General features: G+C 44.6%; 1 protein-coding gene across 1 annotated transcript in view; it reads left to right on the forward strand.

Moving 5' to 3' along the window:
• The window catches only part of ARHGAP18 (Rho GTPase activating protein 18), a 100,352-nt gene that overhangs the window by 27,204 nt on the left and 51,742 nt on the right, over window positions 1-21,406 (forward strand). The gene's annotated exons all lie outside the window — the stretch shown is intronic.

The raw sequence follows: 21,406 nt of genomic DNA on the forward strand, positions 1-21,406 counted from the left end.
CCTTATGTACAATAGCATCAGAACAGCCAGCTCTGACAGCTGCATGCTTGATAACTTTAATAAGATACTTGAAAAGACACTTAAAGCAATGACTGCATAATCTTCAACACTGTGTATAAGTACCAGAAAAAGATCCTTAATTTCTAAACTTCACCCAGTTAGAAAAAGTGGTTTAGTGTATGAATCTTCTCCCTTCCACAGCAGTGTCTCTTCTACTTCCTTTTTTTGAGCACTGAGGATTTCTTCAGTCAACTCTTCCTCATGCTCAAGGTCATGTTATCTTCATTACTGATAGTCTGGATTAGAGTGGCATCTAGATGTCGCAGCTGAGATCAGGGCACCATTGTGGTAGCCACAGTGCAAACACACAAGAAGAATCTTTGTGTGTTTGTACAGCACCTAGCACAGATGATTTCCTGGTTTCAGCTGGGCCTTCTAGAAGATACTCCCTAAACCGCTTACGGTCTAAATAGACAAGGCAAAGTGGGGAAGGCACAAAGCAAAATGACCTGCGCAAGGGCACAAACCAGATCAGTGGCTAGCATGGAATAGAACCCACATTTTCTGACTCCCTGTCCAGTATGCTATCCACTAGACCACACTGCCTCCCTCCCCAAATCTTCATCATTCCTGGTTTTATTTAGAGTGGAAAGTACTAGTTTGTTGTTATATATAGACAATACCTCATCCTGACTCTGATTTGATTGCACAGTAAATAGAATAACTTCAGAATGGAACAATGGATCTCCAAACATTTTTATGTTTATATAAATCTAGTTAAGGCAATTACAACTTGGCCTGTAGGTAAATTTAAATCACTTCCGTGAATCACTGCTTTGTCATAATTTCTATATCAACAGAATAGCACTCTTCGAAGAGTGCTACTCAGTCTATTTATAAACACAGACCTGAAACCTGTCATAAACATGACACAGTGCTTACTCTCAGTTTACTATAGGTCAAAGCCTGATCCCCTAGAGCAGCATGGTCCAGTGGATTGGGACTGCAGAGACCTGGGATGTATGCCTGGCTCTGCCACTCTACTGGTATGTGAACTTTGGCAAAACACTTCATGGCTCTGTTTCCACTCCCACTCTCCCTTCCCCCCCGCATCTGTCTATATAAAGAGATTCCAGGATTGTCACCCTGTGTCAGTCTGAAGCCTAGAATGTCTGTAGAGTCAGTGTGAAGTGATGGAAGCAGCTGCAAGCATAGCTGAGAGTTTCCTTTTTCAGAATATCACCAGGTTGAATCATCACTGGGTTTCACAGCCTGTTACCATCCAATTTTTTAAGTTCTCAGCCATTTTAACATTACAGATTACATTTGTGTGGTGTATAGCTACAGTAAGCCTGTATCTATTGTGACAAAGTTCCTCCTCTATCTTGGTGGGTCCTGCACTTATTGGCAGAGTTTCTTGCCTCAGAGATTCACCATGTGGGTTAGGGAACAGCCAGAGGGGAAGGTCTCTGGGAAGAACCCACAGTCCAGCTCAGTTGGGAGGAACCCAGGCCCACCCTCTACTCTAGGTTCCAGCCCAGGGCCCTGTGGACTGCAGCTGTCTATAGTGCCTCCTGTAACAGCTGCATGACAGCTACAACTCCCTGGGCTACTTCCCCATGGCCTGCTCCAAACACCTTCCTTATTCTCACCACAGGACCTTCCTCCTGGTGTCTGATAATGCTTGTGCTCCTCAGTCCTCCAGCAGCATACCCTCTCTCTCAGCTTCTTGCTCCCAGCTCCTCATACTCACATTCACACCATAAACTGAAGTGAGCTCCTTTTAAAACCCAGGTGCCCTGATTAGCCTGCCTTAATTGATTCTAGCAGCTTCTTCTTAATTGGCTCCAGGTGTCCTAATTAGCCTGCCTGCCTTAACTGGTTCTAGCAGGTTCCTGATTACTCTAGTGCAGCCCCTGCTCTAGTCACTCAGGGAACAGAAAATTACTCATCCAGTGACCAGTATATTTGCCCTCTACCAGACTCCTTTACCCCACTGGTCTGGGTCTGTCACACTATGTCATGCCAAGAGTCCTAGACTTGTGATATCAGAAGTAACTCAGCCAATCATGCCATTACTCTACTCTATAGCTAATTTGCATGCAATTTCATTGGCTGTTTGAGGGAGACTGCACAGATCATAGATTACTTGGCCTAATCATCACACCTTTGTGCCCATACAACTCTCAAACACAACTCAGCCAGCACACATCCTCCCCCCACAAAAATCAACACATCTATGCAAAATAACACAACTAGCACACACATGTTAGCCAAATGGGCTCGTTTCCCCCTGGAGCTGCCCAATTACCCCAAGGAGGCACGGGAGTCGAGAAGACGGCTTCAAGTTCTTTATTGATCAGTCAGCTGAGCGGGTGTCCCCCTCGACTCATGCCAGAGGGAGGAGCACACCTTACAAGCGTAGAGCAAGCCTTTTTATACCCAGTAACAAATGACTTAACGTGCATACATTCTGCTGACCTAGGGAATTTTTAAATTCCCTTTTAGGGGTATATAGAATACATCTGTTGGGGCCGTAAATAGGATACATTTGTTGAGCCTCTTTGATTGATTGTCTTGCTATATGTTCATATATGGGAAAGGGAGTTTATGGCCATGGAGAACAGCTGAAATAATAGGCGAGTATTTGGCCTTTGTTCTAACAAGGTTCTCCCCCCTTAAAAGCATTTTGAGAGCCTTATGGCCCCCAATCCTCAGCTTTTACCGGTTGATATAATGCCATCATGCATTGGCGTACAATTTGATTAGCCATTTGTCGGACTAATGCAATTACACAGGGAGCCACTCTTGAGCCCCCCACTTTTGGGAGCTTCCAGCAGTCAATGCGGAATCAACGGACCGCCTCTCCCTAATCAAGTCGTCATATACCTTAATTCCTAATTTATTTCCCTGGATTTGGGGTAGTAGAAAGAATAAGGGCCTAATGTACCCAACATAACAAATTCCTGACCAATTTGGAGGCAATCTTCGATAAGCATATTGCCCACATATCCAGTAATGGCCTTTTAGGGCCCATTGTCCATTCGCAAAAGGGCCATCCCAGGTTTCGGGATAGTCCTCGGGGCCCGGTTCTTCGTAATACAAGGAGTTACCCATCTCCAGGGGCCCCCCTAATACAATAGATGTACCGTCAGGATTACAGTAGTCACATTTCCAGGCCCCAGCCCCTTCCTTCCAAGCGCAATTACAACCAAATTTAGGGCTATTGGTAGTAGACCAAAAATGATTAAAATGGGTTACCCGAGTTCCATTAGAATGTTGCCATGCCCACTGATACCAGCGTACCACGTGATCCTTACTGTCGGTATTATCTCGCTGGCAACTTAGAAAGAGGGCATCAAAGAACCCATCTTGTCCAACTGCCTTACAGCCTTCGCCAGTATGCTGTTGGTAGGAACATTGTACCCAGCTATGATTAGTGAGTTTTACGTGGGTATGGTTCCACCGTCCTTGATATTTAGAACAGTCATACGTATGGCAACTAGGGTGATCATAGCAGTCAAATCCTAGAGATAGGGTCCAGTCACATTGGCTTTGGCCCACATACACCCCTTCTGGTTTTGTTCGGTTGAGACAAAGGATCCCCATCTCAGAGGAATAGAGTCACCAAGGGCTACTATCCTCATCCCAAACTTCTGTTCCTTTGTGGACTATACTTAAATTACTAATCCACCATTTAGCTGGCACTGGCTGGGCTACCCAAGGCCATTCATTCCAATCCCCTGGACCTCCACAAACCCAGCAGCTACTAAGATTGAAGGAACTCGCTATTATTTCTCCCAGTTGTATAAACCTATTCTCCCAACCATAGCCGTGATAGACACCTATGAACAGAAATATCAATAATGAGTTCATTATTGCTTTTTCCTAAACAGTCCTTTTAGCCCATCGAGTCCTTGATACTCCCAGACGGTGTCTTCGCCCGTGCCACCCCGGGCTTCCGGGGCCGGGGTGGGCAGAGGGCCGGTGTCCTCTTCCGTGGGATTGGTTCCCTGGTCAGGATTCAGAAACCGCTTTACCCGGGTGTGATGTGTCCATTTGTCGCTCCTGAGAATTTTAACTGCGGCCTGGCTGATGAGCGAAACGGTGTGTGGACCGTCCCACCGTGGTGTAAGGGGGTCACGCCTCCATTTCTTGACAAGGACCTGATCGCCGATCTGGAACGGATGCGCGGGCTGGTCCAGGGGAAGGGCTTGGAAAGGCACCGCGTACCGATGCAGCTGTAACAAAACAGATTGCAACCCGGAAACCTGTTTCCATAGTAAGTCATTTCCCACTTCCCAGGTTACATCCTCCCGGAATCCTGGGATAAGTATTCGGGGAGGGAACCCAAAGACCAGTTCAAATGGTGAAAGCTTAAGACCCTTACGTGGGGCCCTTCGAATGCAGTTAAGGGCGAGTGGTAACGCATCAAGCCACTTTAAACTAGACTCTGTGCATAGTTTAGTGAGGGTATCCTTGAGAGTTCTATTTATTCTTTCCACCTGACCCGAGCTCTGCGACCTCCAGGGGGTATGCAACCTCCATTGTATACCGAGTGCCTGGGACACCTGTTGCAAGACTTCAATACAGTCATGAGTGGGGCTGGTCTCATAGGAAACCCAAGGGTCAGGCAATAGGGTAGCTAGGTTGAGGGAGCTAACTGTCCTAAAGGTTAAGTTAGGGGCTAGCAAGAGCCCTACCTCATATCTGGTATGTCAACTGGGATTTAAATGCTTTTCCCCAGCACCTGTCCCCAGTATTTGAGGCATCCCGTGGGGAACCACAACCTCAGTGTCCCCCCCCAGGGTAAACTTTTCAGCCTCCTGTACGAGGAGAGAGGTCGCTGCAACGGCCCGTAAGCAGGCAGGCCACCCCTTGGCGACAGGGTCCAACACCTTTGAGTAGTATCCAATGGGTCGCCAGGTTGGTCCCGACCTTTGGCACAGAACTCCAGCAGCCACCCCTCCCCTCTTGTGAACGTATAGGGTGAGTGGCCTCCAAGGGTTGGGGAGGGCTAGAGCGGGAGGCTGAACCAAGGCTTCTTTTAGCTCTCGAAATGCTTTTTCCATCTCTTTGGTCCATGTCCAATGAAGCAGACCCTCTTTAGTTAAGGATTCATACAGTGGTTTGGCTCTTCCCCGTAGTCAGGGATCCAGAGCCGACAGAAGCCAGTCAGTCCCAAAAAAGCCCTTAATTCTCGGGGGTGCCGGGGTTGAGGGCTATTAAATATAACCTGGATTCTTTCTTTACCCAGACTACGACTTCCTTGGCACAAATGATACCCAAGGAAAGTGACCTGCTGCTTAACCAGTTGTGCTTTTTCCCTTGAGACCTTATACCCCTGTGCCCCAAGGTAATTAAGGAGCTTTGCAGTCTGCTCTTTACAAGCTGCCTCTGTTTCAGTACTTAAGAGCAAATCATCGCAATACTGGACTATGTTACATGAGGGGTGTCTAGCCAGGAATGGGGCAAGGTCCCTTCTCAACTGGCTGCCAAAAATCTCGGGTGCACAGGTAAGTCCCTGTGGGACCACGGTCCAAAGGTATTGGGCCTTATAGTGAGTATCTGGGTCCTCCCACTCGAAGGCAAACAGTTTTTGAGATTCCAAATCAAGGGGGATGGAAAAGAAGGCATCTTTTAAGTCTATTACAGAGAACCAACTGTGCTCTTTGGGAACTTGGCCCAAAATAGTATGGGGATTTGGGACGACTGGATAGGGAGCCTCTATTAACTTGTTAACCTGTCTTAGGTCCTGGACCAACCGATACTGCCCATTAGGCTTAGGCACTCCCATTATCGGAGTGTTGTACGGGGACGTGCCTTCCCTGATCCACCCACACTGCAGAAACTTTTGAATCAGAGGTTTTAACCCGATTCTAGTGGTCAGCTTAAGAGGGTATTGTCGAATTCGAACCGGGCTGCTTCCTTCCTTAAGGGAAATATGCACTGGTGAAGCATTCCGGGCTCGAGCGACGCCTCCCTCCTCTGCCCAAACCTCAAGGTTAACCCCTGACAGCTGGCTTCCTTCATTCCTCCCCCGGCACTCCGGGAAGTGATTTCCAGCGCTTATCAGGGCCATCTGGTAATTTGAGGACTGCTGCTTAGGGATTCTAACTTCCATAGTCCCTTTATCAAACGAGATTTCTGCCTGGAGTTTAGTAAGAATATCTCGTCCGAGCAGCGCGATGGGGCAAGAGGGGCTGCAAACAAATTGGTGGGAAATTTGGCGGTCCCCTACCTTTACTAGGAGGGGCAAAGTTTTTTCCAAAACTGTAGTTTGTCCCTCTATCCCCTGTACCATGGCACATTCCCGAGCTCTACCTCGGGGAGCCTTACTAAGGGGGAGCAAACTAAGAGTGGCCCCAGTGTCAATAAGGGCTTCAATTGGGCGGCCCTCCACATTAATTTTTACCGTGGGATCCAGACTGGCAGCTTGCGCAGCCAGGAGGGGCCGCTGGGTCCCTCGGCTTCTCTATGGGGAAGATCCCTCCCCTGAACGTCCCGTGTTGTTGTAAAGGATGGGAAGGGACGGGGTTTTGTTTTTACGTTCCTTTCCCATGGCCTGTCGCCGGGGGCATTCATTCTTCCAGTGCCCCTCTTCCCTACAGATAGCGCACTGGTTTCGACCCAGGCAGGGGTCCCGTCCCCTCCCAGGTGGCCCTGGCTTCTCCTTAACCTTGTCCCCCCTTTCTGCATATCCTTCTCTCAGGGCCATGGCCAAAACGCGGGCCCCTTTCTTTCGCTCCTCATCATCCCTCCGATCATAAACCTTCATGGCTATTTCTAAAAGTTCCTCTATATTCTTGCCCGAAGCCCCTTACAATTATATAGCTCACTAGTGGTAAAGGGAACATATACCATAGTGAGATTACCCTCAGGGGCTACAGTTTCCTGCAGTGGACACAAATAATTCTGTTGCAGGGGCCCTTGGAGTCCCGGGCCACCCTTGCTCGATGAGCTAATAAGGGTAAACCGAATATCCCCAGGGTTATAGTCAGATGACAAGTTCCACTGCGTTTCAGAGCTCTGAGCTGTCACGGGGCCAGTCTTTCTCCTGGTGTGGTTAGACACCTGGGAGCTCAGAGAGATCGGAGGGGGCTCCCGTTTGGAAAAGTCCTGGTCGCTTGGCTCACCCCTTTCAGTTGAGGCATTATCCTCAGAGGAGGGGGTGGGGATTTCAATTGAGGGTACCGGAGCCGGGAGGCCAGGATACAAAGGGGGAGGGGGCATAGGATCCGGGGCAGAAGGAATCACAGCCCGCAGACAAGATTTCTTAACAGGGAAACAGGGTTTCCTAACAGGGGCACGGGCCATTAAGGTCTTAATAGTTTGTGATCTACATTTTTGCAACCATGGGGGATGATTGGCCACAAGGTCCTGCCAAATATCTATATAGGGATATTGGTCCCAATGCCCATCCCAGGTCACAATGCTATGTACTGCTTGTACAACCCCTGGTTTGAGCGTCCCTCCCTCGGGCCATTCCACCCCGAATGTCATCCATTCAAGAGTACAGAATTTTACAAGCTTGTCTTTACATAATACAATTCCATAATCAGCCTGGCGTCTAAACGCCTTCCAGTTATCCAGCATACATCCCAGGGGTGTCCAGGAGAAGGTGCTTTGTCCGGACCCCATTATGCTTTACCCAGAGTTTTCCGAGACAGAGATATCAAGAGGGGAAAAAGGTATAGATCTAGTTCTAACTCAGATATCCGCTGGGTCACGAGGTTCGGCTGACCCCCCTTGCAATCAAGATATCCTGGTCATCGGGTTTCCCCTCGCAGGAGTCTTGGGGCGGCTGAAGTCAGCTTAAGCCTCAGACCTGTCAGCAGCACTCATTCATCTTTCACACAGATCCTTTAATCAGTTACAATCTCGGTTTCCAACACACCATTAAGAGGAGAAACAAGATTACCCTTCCTATAAACAAGAGTAATCCCTGAGGTTGCTCCAAGTCCCAATAATTGTTAAAAACGGCCCATGGACTTGTGGAGTTAGTTACGTTACTCATTGGCCATTATTTGCTTACCCTTTAACCAAAAACACAACAACAAGACATTTACAAAGCTACAATAATGTTAACATACCTTCCCGTATACAGGCTGCCTAGGGGATTTCCACTGTCCAACCCACACCTCGGGGGCGTTATTCCTCAAACCCAGGAGGTAAACGCACTTACCGCCCGAAGTGGCCGCGTCCGGCAGTCAGACTTCCCCTTCTTCTGAAGCCGTCTTGCTTCCGTGTCCTTCAGAGTTCTCTTTAGAGAGGACGCAGCCGCCCCGGCCGATTGTGACGATCCGAGGCCCGAGCAAAGCAACAGCTCGAGGTGGCCACTCCTCGGAATCGCCCTCGGCCGTCGGTCAGTGCCCTCTACAGGGAGAGAAGTCCCTTCGTGGTCGCCATTTGTTAGCCAAATGGGCTCGTTTCCCCCTGGAGCTGCCCAATTACCCCAAGGAGGCACGGGAGTCGAGAAGACGGCTTCAAGTTCTTTATTGATCAGTCAGCTGAGCGGGTGTCCCCCTCGACTCATGCCAGAGGGAGGAGCACACCTTACAAGCGTAGAGCAAGCCTTTTTATACCCAGTAACAAATGACTTAACGTGCATACATTCTGCTGACCTAGGGAATTTTTAAATTCCCTTTTAGGGGTATATAGAATACATCTGTTGGGGCCGTAAATAGGATTCATTTGTTGAGCCTCTTTGATTGATTGTCTTGCTATATGTTCATATATGGGAAAGGGAGTTTATGGCCATGGAGAACAGCTGAAATAATAGGCGAGTATTTGGCCTTTGTTCTAACACACACTAACCCCAAACTTTCCTCTGAAGTCTAGAATGTCTCTGGGTGAAGTGATGGAAACAGCTACAAGCATGGGGAGGGCTCTTTTTGTTCATAATATCACCAGATTCAGTCTTCCCCAGGATTTGCAGTCTGTTACTGTCCAATTTTTAATCTCTGAGATTTTTGGTTTTTTTACATACATAACTTTATGAATTACACACATGCAACAGCACAGGCTTTCAGTTACTAGTAATGAAATCTTTGGGCCAGTGATTATCTCTCTCCATGTGTGTGCAGTGCCTAATGCAATGGGACCCCGGTTTTGATGGGGCACCTTTAGCCTCTCCCATAATATAAGCAAAAACAGCATTGAAGTCAGTTGCAAAACTCCTATTGATTTCAAGGGGGCCAGAATTTAGCCATCCAGTACAGGCATTTTATAACTTACATGCTGTAGATGGATTTAGTAACATTTAATTTTTCTGTCGTGTTGTACAAGTTAGCAGACTGGTGGATAGAAGGATGGCCAGTAGTTCGGGCACTAATTTAGGACTTGAGTAGACCTGAGTTCAGTAACCTGCTCTTGCGGAGACATTTTTGGGTGACATGGGGCAAATCACATGGCCTTCTCTGTGCCTCAGTTCCCCACATGTAAAATGGGGATAATTGCACAGCCCTACCTCGCAGGGATGTTGAAAGGATAATTACATTAAAGACTGTGAGGTGTTCAGTTACTACAGTAATAAGGGTCTTGTGAGACTCCTAGACAGATACTGATGTGCTGCTGAGTTTATCTGAAAGGCTAGCACTGCCCAAGAGGATGGGAAGATGATGCACGTACACAAATCTCAAAATCATTTTGTTTTCTACATCTATGTCAATACCACTCAGGCACCATTTTGTAAAGGCCAGGATTATATCCAGACACTTTGTATCATGTCAATTATGGTTCTGTGAAATTCTTGCATCAGGAAAGTTGCTAATTATTACAATCAAAATCATAGTTAATCATATTTGACAGTTATCCTGTTTATTTACATAGAATTCACCTAGTTTAATAGATTGCCTTATTAATATATTTTTTTTAACACTACAAATTGTGTTTAAATGCGGATTGCTCATACTTGCTGGTTACAAAGATTCAGTGGAATTTAAAGGGCCTGATACAGGATTGTAAAACTGATTAAATGCTGGCCTGGAAAACAAATTTGATTGGTGAATTTTTGTTTCTTCTTTAGCTCACTGATAAACTATTACTAAAGTGAATAAATGTTTCATGAAACATTCAGTCTGGTAGGAGCAATAATTAGAGCCTGATCCAAAGCCCAGTGGAAGTCAGTGGAAGAGTCATTGATGTCAATGGGCTATGGTTCCAGCCCTACTGAGCCAGACTAACAGGTTTAAACCCATTTGTCCACTGAACTCAGATCAAAATCAGAAATTAATTAGATAGCCTCCATTTCTGTACATCACAAAACCATCACATCATTTAATTCTCTGTTCAAGAGAGGTCCAGGACTGGAATAACAGATGTTTTAAGCCAGATTGTAGTCCAGGGATTGGCAACCTTTCAAAAGTGGTATGCCGAGTCTTCATTTAATCACTCTAATGTAAGGTTTCGCGTGCCAGTAATACATTTTAACGTTTTTAGAAGGTCTCTTTCTATAAGTCTATAATATATAACTAAACTATTGTTGTATGTAAATTAAATAAGGTTTTTAAAATTAAATCAAAATGCAGAGCCCCCCGGATCGGTGGCCAGGATCTGGGCAGTGTGAGTGCCACTGAAAATCAGCTTGCATGCCGCCTTCGGCATGCGTGCCATAGGTTGCCTACCCTTGTTGTAGAGCATTGATAGATTCCCTGTGTAGTAAAAACTTGAAGAGACTACTGATTATTATGCAAAACATGCCTGTGCTACTGTTACCTCATCCTCCCGCCTTCTCTGACCCCATTTGTGTATCATTCATCGGTTGTATCTTGTCATAATGAGGGTGTGCAGACGTCCTGTTTTTAAAGGGACTCCTGCAGGTGTCCTGACTTTTTCTTAAAAAAAATTGTCCCATATTTTCTGTCTCTCCCTCATCAGTACTGTCGGGTCCTCCTAAGAGATGAGCTCTGCAAAGACACAGGCCAGGTCATCCCTTACTCCACTCCTCCTGTCCTACAGCTGGAAGCAGCTCCCGTCCCTTCCCTCCTGCACAGTGCCGAAAGGCTGCCGCTGATCATATTCTGGTGTAAGCCCTGGCTGAAATCTGGAGAGGGAGATACGTGACCCTGCATGCCCCCCCTCGTGTTGCCTCAGGAAGACATGGTGCCAGGTACCAGCAGAGGCGAGTCCATCCCAGGGGCCAGCCAGGTATGGAGGTCAGAGAGCGCCAGGCAGGGAGGGTCGGATTGGTCGGTCACTCCCCCCCCCCCCCATGTGAGAGAGGTGTACGGGAATATGTATGTGTGAGACATCTCCCTGTGTGAACCCTAAAGCCTTAAAGATAAGAAGGTAAATAAAAAGAATCCAACTCCGCAGTATTTCTTTTTAACAGGGGTTCTGTCAACTTGATGTTAATTTGAACACTTTTACTGCATAATTCTGATTGATTGCCGTTGAACTTGCTTGAATATGAGTAATTTTACCAGGTGTCCCGTATTCAGCATAGGGAAATATGGTCACCCTAGTAATAAACCCTGATTACAGGCTCAGATATTGTCTTCTTTTTGCTACTTCTAGCAATCTTCTGTTTACTACAGCATCTTTGCTTGGAGTCCCTAGGCTTAACTGCAGTATTACCAATAATATACTATACTACTACAGCGACAGTCTACATTTCCTGGTTCAGCCACATGCTATTAGTCTGTTGCTTTCTTGATCATTAAAGATGCTGAGAGAAATGAGGTAGGTGAGGTAATATCTTTTATTCGCCCAATACTTCAAACATTAAAAGTGCTTGCCATTAAAAACCATCCCCCAAATCCTCATTTGGTAGCTTGTACTATGAAACTATTTCCTCCAACAACTTTATCCTAAAAAACCCACAATGCCTAGTTTTATAAAAGGGGAAAAAATAAAACCCAAGGCAGAGTTATCCTTCAGTGAGCTGAATGAAACATAGAAATCCAGTAATATGGCACCTTTTTATTAATTGGTAATTCTCAAGCAGTCACTAACACTGAGAAGCTACCTAGCTAACACTCAGTGTGCTTTGAATTCTGTGGATGCTAGATATGAACCACTGAGAAGGAGATGATCAAGAAACACTCAGGAAGAGTTTGATTTCAGACCAGTGTAATTTAGGAGTAATTTCACTGAAATCAATAGAGCTCAATCAGTTTAGAACAGCTGTGAGATCAAAATAAAGGCCTCAAGAATTTGAAGGGAAAAAAACTGCTGTTATGAGTGTATAAGACACCAACTAATGTTAACGGTCATATTTATCTTACAGGCTGAGAAAGGCAAGCAGCCAAATGCCAAAGGAAAAGCCTGAGATAATATTTACACTCATTTCTTCTCACTTTAGTTCTTAGCATAACTAATGTTTAACAATGCCAGTCTGAATCATCTGAATCAGTTTTCTTTTCGTGTAAATTGTGGCCTCATAATTGTACAAAGGGCACAGTGAATATTATTCATTACAAAAAGTGATTTTTTTCCCCTGGGTTCCCCCAAAGAGCATGGCAGTGCTTGTCCCCATGTCCTTGATAGTTCAAACAAATGAATACTTCTCCAGTTAGTGGGGAAAGAAGATAAGCACACTTGCATTGCAATCTATTAACAGAGCTAAAGCATATAGAACAATTATTTTATAGCTGAGGTCAAATTTTGTCCTCAGATAAGCGGGCGAAAGTCTCACTGACTATAATGGGCATTGTGCCCATTTATCAGAGGGCAGAACTGAGCCTACAGATGGTATAATTTTAGATATGATTATCACACTGTTTCCCAATCAAGTTCTTTAAAGAGCAAAATATTTATTTTGACTGAAAGTAGATGTTGCTAGGGTTTGAATGGAGATGACGGTTAAAACTGTCTACATTCTTTCCTCTAAGTGAAAATAGATCCCTTCTTTTAAGATTACTTGGAAGTGATTGTATTTTCTAGGACTGACTGAATTTTTTTCTGATGGAAAGCTTTCATGAAAAGTGGCTGCTTCCCTCAAATTTCTTTTGGTGGAAAACTGAACACCCAGATATTTTTGATGTTTTGGTAAATTTTTAGGCATTTTCTGGGTTTTATTTTATATTTACTTACTTACAAACAGAATTATTTTTGTTTTCATGGAGGCTTTTTTATTAGAAAATTTCTATTTTCCAACCAACTCTACTATTCTCATAGTTATGGCCCTACCAAATTCATGGTCCATTTTGGTCAATTTCACAGTCATAGGAGTTTTAAAATAATAAATTTCATTATTTCAGCTATTTAAATCTGAAATTTCAGGGTGTTGTAATTGCAGGGAACCTGACTCAAGAAGGAGTTGTGAGGGGGGTCGCAAGGTTATTGTAGGGGGGATTGCGGGACTGCTACCCTTACTTCTGTGCTGCTGCTGGCAGGGCGCTGCCTTCAGAGCTGGGCATCTGGCCAACAGCTGCTGCTCTCTGGGCACCCAGTTCTAAAGGCAGTGCAGAAATAAGGGTGGCAATACCGCAACCCCCTAAAATAACCTTGTGACTACCCCCCCCCACAACTCCCTTTTGGGTCAGGACCCCCAATTTGAGAAATGCTGGTCTTCCCCGTGAGATCTGCATAGTAGAGGGTAAAAGCACACACAAGACCAGATTTCACAGTCTGTGACATGTTTTTCATGGCTGTGAATTTGGTAGGGCCCTACTCATAGTGGAGTGAGCTTAGTGCTTATCCAGATGTGTTGTGGTCTGATTGCTTTTAAGAAAGCAGTCCTCCAGAATGCTTTGGGCAGCTTCCCGACCTGGGGCATATGCTACATTTTGACAATTTTTTTCCATCATAATTTTTTGCCAGAAAAAAGCTTTGCTGTGAGTATAGAATGAAATATTCTAAACACATCTGACTCCACCCCTAGCAACATCTACCCCTGTATACTTGCAGATGAGATTGGATTTCTGCCACTAATTGTTTTCTTTTACATTAAAAATACTTTTCTTACTTATGCCTCTGCACACTGGACATGCAGAGACCAGGATGTCTGGAACTGGTGCAGAAATGTGTACCCCATGCACAAAAGAACCCAGCTCCAAAGGGGATTCTTCTGAGGCGGTGGAGGGGAATTTTGGAGGTAGGATGAGGGAGATGGCAGGACAAGACCAGATGATCTATGTCTAGGCAGCTCTATCAGCCGTCCTTCTTTGGAGCCTGCAGCATTGCTTGTTTTCCATAGTTCTCGCTCATTGTTTCTGGCACAGTTTGACTGATGTTTCTGCCTATTGCCTGTGTGATGTATGTAACTGACCCCAAGAATTACAGGGTGTTGACTATATTTTTAATACATGGCAAAAGTTCCTGGAGCCTTGGACAGAGAGGCTTTAGCATTTTGTATAAATCTCAGATGCAGGATTGTCATTGGCAGTGTGAAGCTCCTATATAGGGGGACTTTATTTGTTTTACCAATACGGTGAACACTTGAAAATGTAGCAGAGGATTGCCGACTTCTACAAAATGTTCAGTAGGGCCAGAATCACCTTAGACCCACAATAAGCTTCGAGGTCTGATTCCTTTTATCTATTTCTTCTGCTCACACTTCCTCCTGCAGGTTAACTGTGCTCTGTTGGCCCAGTAGGAGGAGTGAGTTTCGGAAGGGAAGGGCTGCCACTGAATGCCTAGTTAGCTAACTAAGGGACTCCTAGCTCAAATGTTACCCTCACCTGCTGCTGCAGTTTGAGGACAGAAACTGTGTTTAAGATGGATTCAAACCACTAAGGGCTTTAGAGATCAAAGTTAGCACCTTGAGCTATACCAGGAAGGAAACAGGAAGCTAGTGCAGTTGCTTAGGAGTCCAGTATCTTTCTGATGCTAAACCTGCTAGGCAGGTGCACAGCCGCATCCTGCATCAGCTTTAGCTTCTGAGTGCTTTTCAAGTGTAACCCCATGAACATCTCATTATAGCAAGAAGTCACAAGAGGATGGATCACAATGGCAAGTTCCAGACCCATGACAAAGGTCACAGATGTCTAGCCAGACATATGAAAGGGGCATTTATTGGGATAGCCTTTTCCCAAAATCCTCCAGCTACCTGCTACTGGATCTACTCATTATAGTTATCAGTCATCTGTGATCCTGGAGGTACATGTAACTGATCATAAACTAACAATGCATTGTAACAGCCTCAAGTTTAATACCTCTTTTTTTTTTTTTTTTTTTTGCCTTGCAAAAGCCAACCTTGGGACATTAGCCTAGTGTTTATAAGTGTTTGGAATGTCCTGTACCTTGTGTGGATAGGTAGCAACCTGCAAACACTTACACACCCCGCCATGCAATTTCTTGCTTAAGCGAAAAGTATTCATCTTTGCAGGAGGAAGGCCAATCAAATTTGCAAAGGCACATATGGTATAAAAGAAATCATGAATTGGACACACATACATTTAGGACTTCTAAAGTTGTTCCGAAACCCTTGTATAACCCATTTCATCTGTATTTCCTTCCTGGAATTGTGTATCAGTTTGTTGGCTGATTAGTGTATTCAACTGACAGGAAGGATTACCTGTAACTTGAATGACATAGTAGTGAACTTTGCACCCGTAGGATGAAATCTTTGCTGAAGTCAATAGGAGTTTTGCCATTGGCTTTATGGGGCCGGGATTTAACTCTTACTATTTAAGCAAATCTGGAGGTAGCAGCTCACTCAATGTAACATTTTAATCAGCTGTTTTCTCTTTCTCCTTTTCTACCACTTAAAATATAGAAGATTTCTTCACTTTCCAAAAATTGTTAATTCTAGTTCTGAACAATTGTTTACTGGACTGTACCAAAATCTAGGACTGTACTATCAAACTATATTGGAAGGGTGAGTTTAAAAGTAGTGAAGAAGCAAGTTAGAAAGAGACAAGAAACAAAAGCTAAATACATTTCTTAGACTCATCATGAGGGCTACTTTAGCAAACCGTAACAACCTTAACTATAGTGGTGTTAACTCCCCCTGTCCCCACGAAAACCACACACACTATCATTAAGGTCATAAAAATTGTGCATAGCTTTAAACAATAAAGGAAGCAGGAAGACAAAGGAAAACCATGTGGATGAATGGCAAGACAAAAAAGTTTATTCAAGCAAAAAATGCACCCTTAAAAAATTCTTTACCACAGATAGTAATACTAAGGAAGATCGCTATCCCAAAGCTTGTTGTTGAAGGTAATAAAAAAGAGGCACTGTCAGGGATTGAGGAGTTAAAGGGGACATACTATCCTAGAACAAACTGATAATTCAGTGGGAGCAAGATCAAACCCTTAAAATCCAATATCAAGTGGTATCAATCCAGGAGTACTGAAAGAATTAAAGAGAGTGGTTGAGCTGTTAAAAAAACCTATTAAGAAAGCAGTCATCCAGTGAGAGGCAAACTTTTGTCTTGACTAGAAATTTGTGAATAGATGGAAAACAGGTTAGGAATATATTGTCAGTTTTCAACATGGAAGGAAGTTAATGGTAGGGTATTCCAAGGAATCGTACTAAGACTGTATTATTTAACATGTATTACTTATCTGGAAAATGAGGACAAGTGGACAACAGCAGTGGTAAAATTTGCAGATGAAATTATTTAGGTCACCCATAGAGAAGCCTGCAAGGAAGTTAAGAGGGACCTAACAAAGCTAGCTGAGTGAACATTGTGATGGCATATGAAATTCAATATAGACATTTGGAGGGAGGGATAGCTCAGAGGTTTGAGCATCGGCCTGCTAAACCCAGTGTTGTGAGTTCAATCCTTGAGGGGGCCATTTAGGGATCTGGGGCAAAATCAGTACTTGGTCCTGCTAGTGAAAGCAGGGGGCTGGACTCAATGACCTTTCAAGGTCCCTTCCAGTTCTAGGAGATGGGATATCTCCATTATTATTATATAAAAATATCATTCTGTATAATAATAATAATTATAATAACAGAATCAGGGGGAAATTTCTATCTACTGTATCTAGTCCTCAACTTTCCACAAACCCTTGGAGATACCCCATTCAAGAACTGACCCAGCATGTTCCTATTTTATCTTTGAAGATCTGGCTTCATTACAGCATAAAGTGATTTGGCTGTTACATTCATTCTGAATGTCTTAGTTGGAAATATCTGGCTATTTCTCCCATTAAGGCAATGGAAAAAAAATAGTAGTGATACTTTTGATTTTTTTTTTAATTTAAATTTACATATGGGAGATAAAGTTCATACTCATCTCTTAATGCAATCAGAAAGCAGAGATTTACATATCCAGATGCTATCTAGCTGGCTCATTAGAGGCAAACAATACTTCCCACTGAACTCAGCTGCAGCCAATCAGAATGAATACATTACTCATATAATTCACTAAGCAAACTTCATGTTTTGAGGAGATAAACAACAGAAATTTAGTGATTTGTAGCAGTTATTTTCAGCCAGTCCTTAAGCCAAAAATTTAGTTTTATATAATAGCAGAAATTTGACTACTCGAACGTTTTTATGGAGAAACAGATGTTGCTTTGTGACAGAGGAACCCAGCCTTCAAAATGAGCAGCGTGTCTTGTATAACCTCTCCCCCCACGATACACTGAAACTTTGTCAGAATGGGATATATTTATAAAATAACTTGATTCTGTCCATTTAGGGCTTGTCAACACTGCAGGTTACTGTGCAGCAAGCCAGGGTGTGAATCTGCAGCACACCAGGTTGCTGTGCAGCAAAGGCCATGTGGACGCTGTTATCGCTCATAGGAAGTCCCAGAGTGTGGCTTGGCACTATTTGAAAATGTCCACATAGGAGGTTACTGCGTGGCAAACTGGTGTTTGGCAAGCCCATAGTTTCAGGCACCTCACAATCTTTAATGTGTTTATCCTCAATACTGAGGTAGGAAAGTACTGTTATCCCCATTTTACAGGCAGATAACTGGGGCACAGAGAGACAGTGGACTCATCCTCACTGCAGTGTTAGCTCAAATTATCTATACTGGTTAACTCCTCTTGAGTCAGGCTAGTTCGAGTGTGAGTAACCACACTGCAAAGTGCCACTCGGGCTGCCTGCAGTGATTGGAATAGTGGCATAGGGTAGCGAAGTCCCCACTTCATTGCTAGCTCCAGCATCAACAGCACTCGCCGTTTAACCCACATCCACTGATGGGCCAGCTCGCTCACAGTTTAAAAAGCCATTTAACTTGAGCTGGTGATTTGTGTGTGCAGAGGAGAGTCCGGTTAGAGGCAACATTCAAGTTATGCCACAAGCTAACACTGCAAGGTCACACTAAGTCCGTGGCAGAGCAGAGGCTTGAACCCAGATCTCCAAAGTCCTAGACTAGCACACTAATTACCAGTCCATCTTTCCTCTGTGATTGGTCGCTCAGGGTCCAGTTCAAAGGAAGCACTCTGTTTATGGAAATAACTGTTCAGTATGGCAGACAACTAACTGAAGTTTCCAGATCACAACTGGTTCTAATGGGGTATTTCAATCACCCTGTCATCTGCTGGGAGAGCAATACAGCAATGCACAGACAACCCAGGAAGTTTTTGGAGAGTGTTGGGGACAACTTCCTGATACAAGTGCTGGAGGAACCAACTAGGAGCCGTGCTCCTCTTGTCCTGCTGCTCACAAACAGGGAATAATTGGTAGGGGAAGTAGAAGTGGGTGGCAATCTAGGCAGCAGTGACCATGAGATGGTTGAGTTCAGGATCCTCACAAAAGGAAGAAAGGAGAGTAGCAAAATACAGACCCTGGACTTCAGAAAAGCAGACTTAGACTCCCTTAGGGAACTGATGGGCAGGATCCCCTGGGAGATTAATATGAGGGGGAAAGGAGTCCAGGAGAGCTGGCAGTATTTTAAAGAAGCCTTATTGAGGGCGCAGGAACAAGCCATCCCAATGTGCAGAAAGAATAGCAAATATGGCAGGTGACCAGCTTGGCTTAACAGTGAAATCTTCGGTGAGCTTAAACTCAAAAAGGAAGCTTAAAAGAAGTGGAAATTTGGACAGATGACAAGGGAGGAGTATAAAAATGTTGCTAGTGCATGCAGGGGTGTAATCAGGAAGGCCAAGGCAAGGCACAGTTGGAATTGCAGCTAGCAAGGGATGTGAAGGGTAACAAGAAGGATTTCTACAGGTATGTTAGCAACAAGAAGATGGTCAGGGAAAGTGTGGGACCCTTACTGAATGGGGGAGGCAATCTAGTGACAGGTGATGTGAAAAAAGCTGAAGTACTCAATGCTTTTTTTGCCTCTGTCTTCACAGACAAGGTCAGCTCCGAGACTGCTGCACTGGGCAACACAGTATGGGGAGGTGGTGAGCAGCCCTTAGTGGTGAAAGAACAGGTTAAGGACTATTTAGAAAAGCTGGACATGCACAAGTCTATGGGTACAGATCTAATGCATCCAAGGGTGCTGAGGGAGTTGGCGGATGTGATTGCAGAGCCATTGGCCATTATCTTTGAAAATTCATGGCAGTCGGGGGAGGACCCGGATGATTGGAAAAAGACTACTATAGTGTCCGTCTTTAAAAAAGGGAAGAAAGAGAACCCAGGGAACTACAGACTGGTCAGCCTCACTTCAGTCCCCGGCAAAGTCATGGAGCAGGTCCTCAAGGAACCCATTTTGAAGCACTTGGAGGAGAGAAAGGTGATCGGGAATAATCAACATGGATTCACCAAGGGCAAGTCATGGTGACCAACTTGATTGCTTTCTATGATGAGATAACTGGCTCTGTAGATATGGGGAAAGTGGTGGATGTGATATATCTTGACTTTAGCAAAGCTTTTGATGCGGTCTCCCACAGTATTCTTGCCAGCATGTTAAAGAAGTATGGATTGGATGAATGACTATAAGGTGGCTAGAAAGCTGGCTAGATCATCAGGCTCAATGGGTAGTGATCAACGGCTCAATGTCTAGTTGGCAGCCGGTATCAAGCAGTATCAGGGGCTGGTTTTGTTCAACATCTTTATTCATGATCTGGATGATGGAATGGATTGCACCCTCAGCAAATTCGCAGATGACACTAAGCTGGGGGGAGAGGTAGATATGCTGGAGGGTAGGGATAAGGTCCAGAGTGACCTAGACGAATTGGAGGATTGAGCCAAAAGAAATCTGATGCGGTTCAACAACAAGTGCAGAGTCCTGCACTTAGGAAGTAAGAATCCCATGCACTGCTACAGGCTGGGGACCGACTGGCTAAGCAGCAGTTCTGCAGAAAAGGACTTGGGGATTACAGTGGATGAGAAGCTGGATATGAGTCAGCAGTGTGCCCTTGTTGCCAAGAAGGCCAATGGCATATTGGGCTGTATTAGTAAGAGCATTGTCAGCAGATCGAGGGAAGTGATTATTCCCCTCTATTTGGCACTGGTGAGGCCACACCTCGAGTATTGTGTCCAGTTTTGGTCCCCCCACTACAGAAGGGATGTGGACAAATTGGAGAGAGTCCAGCGGAGGGCAACAGAAATGATTAGGGGGCAGGGGCACATGACTTATGAGGAGAGGCTGAGGGGAACTATGGTTATTTAGTCTGCAGAAGAGAAGAGTGAGGGGGGATTTGATAGCAGACTTCAACTACCTGAAGTGGGGTTCCAAAGAGTATGGATCTCGGCTGTTCTCAGTAGTGGCAGATGACAGAACAAGAAGGACTGGTCTTAAGTTGCAGTGGGGGAGGTCTAGGTTGGATATTAGGAAACACTATTTCACTAGTATCAGGGGGTAGCCGTGTTAGTCTGTATCTACAAAAACAACAAGGAGTCTGGTGGCACCTTAAAGACTAACAGATTTATTTGGGCATAAGCTATCGTGGGTAAAAACCTCACTTCTTCGGATGCATATTTCACTGGGAGGGTGGTGAAGCACTGGAATGGGTTGCCTAGGGAGGTGGTGGAATCTCCATCCTTAGAGGTGTTTAAGGTCTGGCTTGACAGGGGGCTCACTGGGATGATTTAGTTGGGGTTGGTCCTGCTTTGAGCAGGGGATTGGACTAGATGACCTCCTGAGGTCTTTTCCAACCCTAATATTCTATGATTAGCATGTTTTTGGATGGGAAAACCTGGCTTAGTATACATTGTCAGTAGCAAAATTGATGTTTTAGATTATTCATAAATTTCAACATGTATTAATGTAAAAACTCCCCTCCCTCTCAGCCAGAACAGTTGTATTAGGCCATGAACCTTGCCTCTTCTGAATGTTATTGAGGACAAGTAGTCAATATCTTCATCAGTAGGAGCTGCATGGGTAATGCCTTATCCACAATTTGAATACCAAGCACTTCCTAATTTAATTATCAAGTAGCTTGGGAATTTGCTCATATTTTAGAAGTTTATCTTTATATGCAGACACTCATGGATAGAGATGTAATTCATAGCAGAGCTGGAGAAGAAATGATTGCTAGTTACTGGAAAAACATCTCCTGTTATTGAACATCAGTGGAGCTAAATTTGGGATATTGTTAAAACTAGTGAAACTTTTAATAAAACTCAGATTAATTTCAGAAAACTTGGAATCCATTCTGTCCTCCCT

The sequence above is a fragment of the Malaclemys terrapin genome, chromosome 3 (genome assembly GCF_027887155.1).
Source record: "Malaclemys terrapin pileata isolate rMalTer1 chromosome 3, rMalTer1.hap1, whole genome shotgun sequence".
NCBI classification, from domain to species: Eukaryota; Metazoa; Chordata; order Testudines; family Emydidae; genus Malaclemys; species Malaclemys terrapin.